This window comes from Lytechinus pictus, chromosome 16 (genome assembly GCF_037042905.1).
Source record: "Lytechinus pictus isolate F3 Inbred chromosome 16, Lp3.0, whole genome shotgun sequence".
Lineage (NCBI taxonomy): Eukaryota > Metazoa > Echinodermata > Echinoidea > Temnopleuroida > Toxopneustidae > Lytechinus > Lytechinus pictus.
In genome coordinates this window covers 22,026,429-22,037,237 of record NC_087260.1, presented here as the reverse complement: position 1 = coordinate 22,037,237, position 10,809 = coordinate 22,026,429, and positions in this window count along the sequence as shown.

The following is a 10,809-nucleotide window of genomic DNA, read 5'->3' as shown; positions in this document are numbered from 1 at the left end:
AAATCACATGAATCTGGAAATATCCGATACGTTGGATGAAATGACATTTAGAATTATGATAAGAATATCGTCAACAGTGAATCAACTTTTTGACACTTGAAATTCACGCCCCAACCCCCGAGTTGTTTGTCGCCGCAGCAGAGACCTGATTATATGGAAACAATTACTGTTCGTCAAGTTTTGTATTTATTTTTGGAAATAATAAACGAGTATTGTTGAAGGTGAAATAAACGAACGTTTTCGTTCTGTGAAAATAAGAAGGTGGGGGCGACGATTATTCAAAGGGGAAGTTCATCCTGGTGATAAGTTGGTTTTAATAAAAGCAGAATAAAAATAATACTGGTAAAAGTTTGATGAAAATTAATCAAAGAATAACTGAGTTAGTTATGAGTTTTTAAATCTTCGATTTTATGACGGCGAAGACAAAAAGCTCCTCAGCATGTCGAGTTATGTAAATTCAACATATTAAAAGTGAATTTATTTCTTTTATTTCATTGGACTCATCATTTCGACCCCCTTGTACAAGAAAACTAGTTTTATTAATTATTATTATTTGTTGAAATCGAATTTATGGAATGTATGGGGACTGCTCGCACATGACGTCACAAATTTAAAACTGTAAAACTTCATAAATTTCATAATCATTGATGGATTTTCATCAAACCTTCAATAGTTTCAAAATTTTTCGTCATGATTTTAATAAAACCAAGGTGAAAGTTCCCCTTTGTATTGACTTCATTTGTATATTGGACAATGCATCACAACAATTGCGGTGTCAAACTTCATCAGAGGAGAATATCGAGGGATGTTTTATACAGGCGTTAATTCATGGTGTCGGTTAAACATTATCGCTATCCATATAATAACACATTTTTTTGGTTCTTTTTTGTAACATTAATTTAGTGCGATTATGTTCAAAGTATTCGTTGTTCGAAACCTTATAAAATGCCCTGCTATACAATTTCGTTTGTTGTTGTTTTTAACAGACCTGTCCTGTTAAATTGCAGAAATTTTCCTCATATAATGATTTACAGAAAAATATGTTATTTTTTCTGTAATTCTGTAAATCTTCTTTTTTTTAATAGTGTGTCGTAAAATCGACGCTAAACATGGATTTGTAGAATGTATGTATGATGTCTTCATTTCAATATTTTATGAAATAGGTGTCTCTAGTGTATTTGTCTTTTTTAATTTCATGTCGCTGAATATCATAACTTATAACTTTGCGAATTCTGATTCTCCCCCCCCCCCCCTCTCTCTACTCTCTCTCTCTCTCTCTCTCTCCGTGCTTCCCCTCTCAGTCTCTATACCATTTCTCTCTTTGCCCGTTTTTGCCCCCCCCCCCTCTCTCTGTTTTTTTTCTTTTGAGTAAATTTTGACAAACTTTGAAAATCAATAAAGTTGAGGCTGAGAAGCACAATCGTGACTGTTATTTTTACTTTTATTTAATTTGCACACATGTATGTGTCCTTTTCCTAAAGGTTCCTTTTTAGGAATTGTACAATATCATATCGGGAGTATGAAATAATTTAATGGATGAATAGAAACCCAAGAGAAAAGTAACCAAATCATATATTGACATGAAGCCCCTTTGCTGCCACTTTCGAAGTATAATGAATAACAGAATACTTGTATAGGCCCAATGGAAAGGAGGTTTCGGAGAGACTGAGGAAGAAAAGGAATGAAAGAAAGTAAATAAGTGAAAGAAACAAAATGAGAGAGGGAGGGAGAAAGAAAGAAAGAAACGAAAAGAATGAAAGAAAAGAAAGAAAGAAAGAAAGAAAGAAAGAAAGAAAGAAAGAAAGAAAGAAAGAAAGAAAGAAAGAAAGAAAGAAAGAAAGAAAGAAAGAAAGAAAGAAAGAAAGAAAGAAAAGAAAGAAAGAAAGAAAGAAAGAAAAGAAAGAAATAAAAGAAAAGAATGAAGAAAAGAAAGAAAAAAAGAAAGAAAATAATGAAAGAAAGAAAAGAAAGAAAGAGAGAGAGAAAGAAAGAAAGAAACGTTGGGTTCAGTTTACCCGACCATTCGATGATTTTCGTATAATTTTCACAAAACATCGGGTAACTATTTAGACCCGACCTTCGGGAATTTAGGGTGCCCTTTTATCGAATGGTTGGGTAAATTGGACCCGACGTTTAAATAATTGAGGGGGCCCTTCAGTGCCCTGGGAACGATTTTTTTACTGGGGGTGCTGATGTAAATTTGAACCCCCCCCCCAAAAAAAAAGGATTTCGCTAAAAAGAAACGGCGATCAATGTGGTCCCGACATTTTGACAAGCAAAAAAAAAAGTGAAAAAATGAAGGTTATTTTGATTAAATTTTCAAATTTTTAACACCTCCCAGAATACATTGGTGTGCTTTCCATGGAGAATAATACACGCAGCACCCCCAGGGAAATTTTTGGGGTGCTTCAGCACCCCAGCACCCCCGCTTCCCAGGGCCTTTTTCTTCTAATTGTCGGGTTACGTGATTGCTCGACCCGACGCGACACTGACCCGATGTGATTGCACAATTCACTTTTCAATTGGTTGTAAATGTTTTCTTGAAACCGTCCCTTCTGATAGCTCCGACGACGAGCAACGTAAACTGCAATTCTTTTTAAGCAAAATTCCGTACATCGTGTGAAACATAATATGTAACGATACTGCAACAAATAACAATGAAAATTTAGTTTTAATTTGATTTCCTTTTCTTTTATTACAGGAAATATATAGATCACTAAACAAAGCATAAATAAACAATGATCTTACATGTCTTGAAGAGTTAGGTGTGCATTCCAAGGTTATGATATAAATCCAAATAAAATCCAAGTCAGTTGGCGAAGATTCCTTGAATTAAAGTACAATGATGGCGCTGATGAAACTGATGTTGAAGCACGATGAATAACAAGAGTCACTGTAACGAGTTGAAATGTCCGTGAAGACGATGTTGATGATGATTAACAGTCAATTTAAGCAATCCACGGGTTGAAAAGTGTTCATTAAAACAGCTTGATGATCTCGATGAGATCTGAGAATTCCTCTCTGAAAGTAACTGCAAACAGTTCATTGATGGCGTGCAAATAATTCCAGATAGATGTTGTATTCCAGGTGGAAATAAATTATGCTCTGACATAAAGTCTGGTCTGACATAAAGTTCTTATCTGATGTGATGATGTCCTTGAAGAAAGTGCCAGCTTATATATATACATACATTTTCACTATTCTGGAAGCTTCTAGTATTGTCTACAAAAAGAACATTCTGCCAATTTCTAGAGCAGTCTAATTTTAGAACATTTTTCTTTCTAGAATAGTCCACTTCTAGAAGACTCTTGGATGACCTCAGTGAAATTAACAATGTAAACAACATAGCTAATCCTATTGTCCTTTTTAGTGCCACTAGCAGTCTACTGTCTGTCTTAGTACATTCCAGTAATAACAAAGATTATTCTATCTCATTAAATAGCATGCCTAACAAAGCTTTACTGAGACATTCTGGAATATTCTTAATCATTACATTCCATGAATATCCTTAAAGAGAAAATAACCAAATAAATGAATGTAATTGCTCATACAATTCTTCTTACATAACACATATATTTAAGATACAGTGCGAAATCAGTGAATGTTTATTACATTATACACTCTTAAAACAAATCAGTCAAATTGACCAGACCATAGTCAGCTGGGTGCAACTTATATGTCTAGTCACATTTCTGACATATATTCTAGTCAGAAATAACTCTGTTCTATAAAATACGACTAGAAAATAGTTAAATACGACTAGAATCATAGTTGCACCCAGCTGACCCTATTAACTAGTCATTTTTGACTGATTTGTTTTTAGAGCGTATATATACTCAGGGGCGGATCCAGCCTTCGCCAATAGGGGGGGGGGGGGGCCGGAATTTTTTTTCAGCCATATTTTCCCCGATCGGCTACTCGAAGATGATTTTTGCCGGAAATGTTTGTTTATTTGAAGGGGTAGTCCTATAATAGTCACTTCTTAGCTTTATTCTTATGAATAAACATAAATATAATACCATAATCCTTAATTATATAATGCGAGCGCGAAGCGCGAGCTAAATCTTTTTTGGAAAACATGTATTTTTCCTAAAATTTTGAACATTCAGGGCAATATTTGTTATCTTGAAAAAGATGACTACGAATGTGAAGCGCGAGCAGAAATAAACTGATGGAAAAGGTACTGTTAAAAAGACTGCTTGCAGTTAGCCATGAAGACGTTACATATTCTAAAAATCAAATAATGCGAGCGCGAAGAGCGAGCTGAAATTTTTTGACATTTTTACCTAAGGAATGAAAATTCTAACACTTTCTGTAATCGTGAACAGAATAGGTATTGATGGAAGTGCGAGCGGAAAATTTCGAGATTTAGACCTACTGAACGAGACACTCTATTCAAGTTTTGTAAATCATGAAAAGAATGAGAAAGTGGGAATTTTCGTTACATTAATAATGCAAGCGCAGAGCACAATCAGAAATTTTTTATGTACGTTTTGAACTCATCCCAAAGGTACCTGTTAAGGACTGCTTGCACTTAGCCATGAAAACGTTACATATTTCAACAATCAAATAATGCGAGCGCGAAGCGCGAGCTGAAAAAATTAAAATTTCTACATAAAGAATGTAAAATTTTAATCAATTTTTTTAATCGTGAAGAGGAATGATGCGAGCGCGAAGCGCGAGAAGAAAAAAAATCGAGATTTAGACCTAAAAAAGGGAACTCTTCATGTTTTGTAAATCATGAAAAGAATGAGTAATAGGGGATCTTCCTACATTAATAATGCGAGCACAAAGCGCGAGAAGAAAATTTTTGATATTGTGATCTGAAACTTGATAATGATTTAAATAGAGAACAAGTTCACTATCTGAATAAACATGCGCGCGAGTGTTTTATATTTAGACCTAGAATCTAGGCATTCTAAATACATCTTTTATCATGAAAATCAAAGCGAGCGCGAAACGCGAGCTTAAAATATTTGATATTCCGATCTGAAAAAAGAGTAAATTTCAGCTCTATATTTTCAAGCACTTTGTAGGAAAATTGTGAGGCGGATATGGATTGCACTTAATAAAGAGCTGATATTTTTAATTATTTTCAAGATTTTTTGTAACATTACAGAAACAACAATCATACAGGAATTACATAATTGTATAACATTAAAAGAACAATAATCAAATAGGAATCACTGTAACAATTACAAAAAAAAAAAAAAAAAAAAACAGACCTGATGTAAAAGCTAAAAAATTAGTCCCTGGTGGTTTGGATTGTCTCATTATCAAAATATGATTATGGATAATTAAAATAAATTCTCAATAGGGGACCATTTTCTATAGTCTGTGTTTTCTTTGTGCTTTTGTTTAGCAATTACCAATTCTATATTAGTGATGTAATAATCCTATTCATGACTGAGTCACTAAATGCAGTCCCCAACAGGTCTTTTTTTTGGTCAGTATCATATCTATATATTCTATATCTGATTTTGCAAATGAACGATTCAAAACCTATGAAACTTACTACTAAATTCCTGCGTTTCTGAATATAAATGTATCTCTTCAATAAGATAATTAAGTGATTCAGTAATATTTTATGTGGTCCCTTCCAATCCTTTATGAATCCAAACATCATTCTTTTCCTAGATAGATCCTCATATCTGACAGATAGCTTCAGACCAATTTTATAAACAAAACCACGTCTTAAATTTTCAGCAACCTTACATTCATAAAAAAAAATGTAAAGGAGTTTCAACAAAGGTCTTGCACAATGTGCAAAGTTCTGTCTGAACTTGCTTCAGTTTAAATACTCTTTTATTGGTGTAGAGAATATTATGCAAAATTTTAAACTGGAAGAATCTCATTTTAACTTCTATTGTGCATTTAAATGGGAGTAGATACATTTGTGGCCATTCTTCCTCCTCTATCCCATATTTAGTGGAAAATAGGGGCTCACAGACAGGTCTATGTGTTAATTTACTCAAAAAATCAACATAAATATTTCTAGTTTTTAGTTTTTGAATTTCTCCTGTCAAAAGGACGGACTGATCATGTTCATAATCTATTTTCTCCAAGAACATTTGTATCAATAATTGATTAAATGAACTTTCCCATTTCTTCCTGACTAGTGATACTATTGCCAAATATATCATGTTATATTTATGTGGTACTCATCTTGCTTTTCAAAAATTAAATTGCACTATGTTTCCATGTAGATCAAAAAGTTGATATACATAACATAGACCTGCCTCATGAAAGGCCTTACAGTATACTGATTTATTATCAATAAGAATATATTGATTATTCCAAACAATTTGACTAAATACACTTGCTTGGGTTCCTTGATCATCAACAAATTGATTATACTCCTTTGTCTTGGACCATGCTAACAGCAAGTTATGATAAAATAAGGGAATTCCAAGAGAATTCAACTGGCTCACAAAATAATTACTCATAAAAATCAATTTTCCACCAAAAATCGTTTACAATAATGGTCAAAGAACAATTTCCAATGATGACCTGATTCTGTATAGTATTTCTAAATCCACTTAACCAGCTGTGTCTGTATCATGCATTTTAGTTTCGGGAATTTAATTAAGACCACCTTCGGTATAATCTGCAATCATTGTTGCCCGTGATATCTTATCTGGGCCTTTCCACATAAACTGAAACATCAACTTTTCAACCTCCTTAACAAAATCATCGGGTATTTCAATATTGGAAACTACATGTATATACATAATCTTAGACATAATCAATGTTTTCAATAGTTGAACTCTCCCTAATAAAGTTAATCCCCGATTCTTCCATCTTAAGAAAGTACATTTTATTTCATCCAGTCTCTTATCAAAGTTCAGTTTCCTGACTATTTCCTGATCATATGAGAAATAAATGCCTAAAACTCTTATGCTTTTGTCTGCCCAATGTATATCATTTGTTTTTTCTCCATTGTGCCTATCTTTCCCAATCCATATTCCTTCCGTTTTTGTTTTATTCAAATAAAGACCTGATATGATTGAGAATTCTTCAAAAACTTTGAAAACCATCTTCATTGATTGTACATTCCTACAAAAGCAAGTTATGTCGTCAGCATATGCTGTATACTTTATTTGTTTTCCACTAAGTTCAAAAGCCTGAATGTTGTCATTATTATTAAGTCTTGTAAGAACAACTTCCAAGCTCAGTATAAACAGTAAAGGAGCCAGAGGATCACCTTGTCTGACTCCTCTAGACACCGGAAAATAGCCAGTGGTAAATCCATTCACCAAAACACAACTACTTATATTAGTGTGCAATGTTCTAACCCATTGTATGAAAGATGGTCCAAAATTGAACACTTCTAAACAATTTAGCATGAACCTGTGGCTTACTGAATCAAATGCTTTTGTCAGATCAAGGGCTAGCATATATATTTTTAATTATTATTACTTTGAGTTTATTAAGCATAGGACCGGGACATCCTTAGGACATGCATATGAAAATGATGACTATCTTCCTATTCCTCTTGCTAAGTGCGAGATGAAACAAAATGGACAATCTAATTATTACATAAATAATCTTATTCATTAATGCCTAATGAGGGCGCGAAATCTGATGATATTATAGCCTGAAAACTGGACATTTCAAACACTTTTGTAATTATAAACAGGATGCATCAAGTTAATATATTTCAGCCATTAATCATATTAATCGGGAGCCAAAATTTTTGATACACTGTTATGAAAATGGGATTTTAAGTAGTTTGTTGTATAATCAATATTGAGACATACATAACTCGCCAATCGCCAAAATGCGAGCGTGCAGCGCTAGCTGATACGTTTTGACAATCAGACCTGAAAAGGGATATTTTGAAAACTTTATGGAATACATGAAAATAATAGGTACCTGATAAATCAAAATTTGCGAGCGCGCAGCACGAGCAGAAAATGTTAATATTCAGACCATAAAACTGACATTTTTACAGACTACTTTTTTTTAAAACAATTGTAAATCACACAAAATAATGAAAGTTCGAATTCCGAGGTGAAATATTTTTTGTATATTGACTTCCAAACTTGATATTTAAATTCCATATTGAACAAGATATGAAAATCACCTTACAGGCAATGCGAACGCGAAGCGCGAGCGAAAATTTTATATAGTGACATGAAAGATTCTTTTTATTTGTCAAGTCTTCCCCTCATCTTATTTTATTCACTCGTCTTCCTCCTCTTCTTTTTTCTCCTCTCTTTTCCCTCCTTTTCCCCTTTTTTCTTTTATTTGCTCCGCCAATAGGGGGGGGGGGGGGCCCGGGCCCCTCGGCCCCCCCCTGGATCCGCCTATGATACTGACCAGAAATAGACCTGTTGGGGACTGCATTTAGTGACTCAGTCATGAATAGGATTATTACATCACTAATCGAATAATGCGAGCGCGAAGCGTGAGCTGAAATGTTCTGTAATATTCCAACCTAAAAACTGAACATTCTAAGCATATTTTTGTAACCAGGAATAGAATGAGTACCTTACCAAACAACAGGGACGGAAATCTCTCCCAAAAGGTAGGGGGGACACAGGTGCGGATCAAGCCTTCGCCAATAGGGGGGCGGAAATTTGTTTCAGCCATATTTTCCCCGATCGGCAGCTCGAAGATGATTTTTGTTTGTTTCTTTGAAGGGGTAGTCCTCATTAGTCACTTCTTAGCTTTATTCTCATAAATTTATATATAATATCATAATCCTTATTTATATGATGCGAGCGCGAAGCGCGAGCTAATTTTTTGGAAATTTTATGTATTTTTTCCTAAAATTTGAACATTCTGGGCAATGTTTGTTATTCTGAAAAAGATGTGTATGCAACTTAATAATTACTACGAACGCAAAGCGCGAGCAGAAATGAACTGATGGAAAATATACCTGTTAAAGTAGCATTTAATAATCAAATAATGCGAGCACGAAGTGCGAGCTAATTTTTTTTTGACATTTTGACCTAAAGAATGGAAATTCTAAGCACTTTTTGTAAGTAAAGCAGAATAGGTATACAAGTAAACAATTGATGCGAGCGCGAAGCGCGAGCGGAAAATTTCGAGATTTAGTCCTATAATATTTACTGAATGAGACACTCTATTCATGTTTTGTAAATCATGAAAAGGATGAGTATTAATAATGCGAGCTCAAAACGCGAGCAGAAAATTTTTATATACGTTTTGAACGGGTACCTGTTGAAAAGGTAAATGTTAAGGACTGCTTGCACTTAGCCATGAAGGCGTTACATATTTCAACAATCAAAAAATGAGAGCGCGAAGCGCGAGCTGAAAAATTTTGAACTTTCTGAAAAAAAGAATGGAACATTTTAATCAGTTTTTGTAATCGTGAACAGGATAGCTATATAATTTAATAATTGATGCGAGCGCGAAGCGCAAGCAGAAAAAAATCGAGATTTAGACCTAAAAATGGGCGACTCTGTTCATGTTTTGTAAATCATGAAAAGGATGAGTAATATGGGGTCTTCCTACATTAATAATGCGAGCACAAAGCGCGAGCGGAAAAATGTTGATATTGTGATCTGAAACTGGATAATGATTTAAATAGAGAACAAGTTGAGTATCTGAATAAACATAGGCATTCTAAATACATCTTTAATCATGAAAATCAGGAAACTTTGATATTCTGATCTGAAAAAAGAGTAAATTTCAGCTTTATATTTCAAGCACGTTGTAGAAAAATTGTAAGGTGGATATGGATTGCACTTAAAAAAGAGTTGATATTTTTATTATTATTACTCTGAGTTTTGACATAGGACCGGGACATCCATACGACATGTCATCATATGAAAATGATGACTATCTTCCTATTCCTCTTGCTAAGCGAGATGAAACAAAAGGGACAATTTGATTATTAAATTAATATCATATTTATTAATGCCTAATGAGGGCGCAAAATCTGATGATATTATGGCATAAAAACTGAACATTTCACTTTTGTAATTATGAATAAGATGCATCAGTTAATATATTTTCAACCATTAACGCGAGCGCAAATCGCGAGCTAAAATTTTTAATAAACTGTCATGAAAAGGGGATTTTAAGTAGTTTGTTGTATAATCAATATTGAAACATATATAACTCGCCAATCAAAATGCGAGCGTGCAGCGCGCTAGCTGATACGTCTTAACAATCAGACCTGCAAAGGGCTATTTTGAAAACTTTATGAAATATGCGAAAATAATAGGTACCTGATAAATCAAAATTTGCGAGCGCGCAGCGCAAGCAGCAAATGTTAATATTCAGACCATAAAACTGACATTTTTACAGAGCACTTTTAAAAAATCAATTTGTAAATCACACAAAATAATGAAATTTCAATTTCCGAGGTGAAATATGTTTTGTATATTGACTTCCAAACTTGACATTCGAGCTCCATATTGAACAAGATATGTAAATCAACTAACAGGCAATGCGAGCGCGAAGAGCGAGCGAAAATTTTATATAGTGGCACGAAAAATTCTTTTTATTTTCCAAGTCTTCCCCTCATCTTATTTTATGCACTCGTCGTCCTTCTCTTCTTTTTCTCCTCTCTTTTCCCTCCTTTATTCCTTCCTTCTTTCCCTTTTTCTTTTTTTTGCTCCGCCAAGAAGAGGGGGGCGGGCCCCTCGCCCCCCTGGTCCGCCTAAGGGGACAAGGGGCGGGAAAATTTGACAAGCAAAAAAAAAAGGTTATCATCCCAAAAGTAAGGTCATCTCGTCCCAACTCGTCCCCAAATACATGTTTTATTTCGATTTAGAATGATGTATTTCTTACCATCATAAAAGACCAAAAATAGTAGGGGGGACATTTGATATT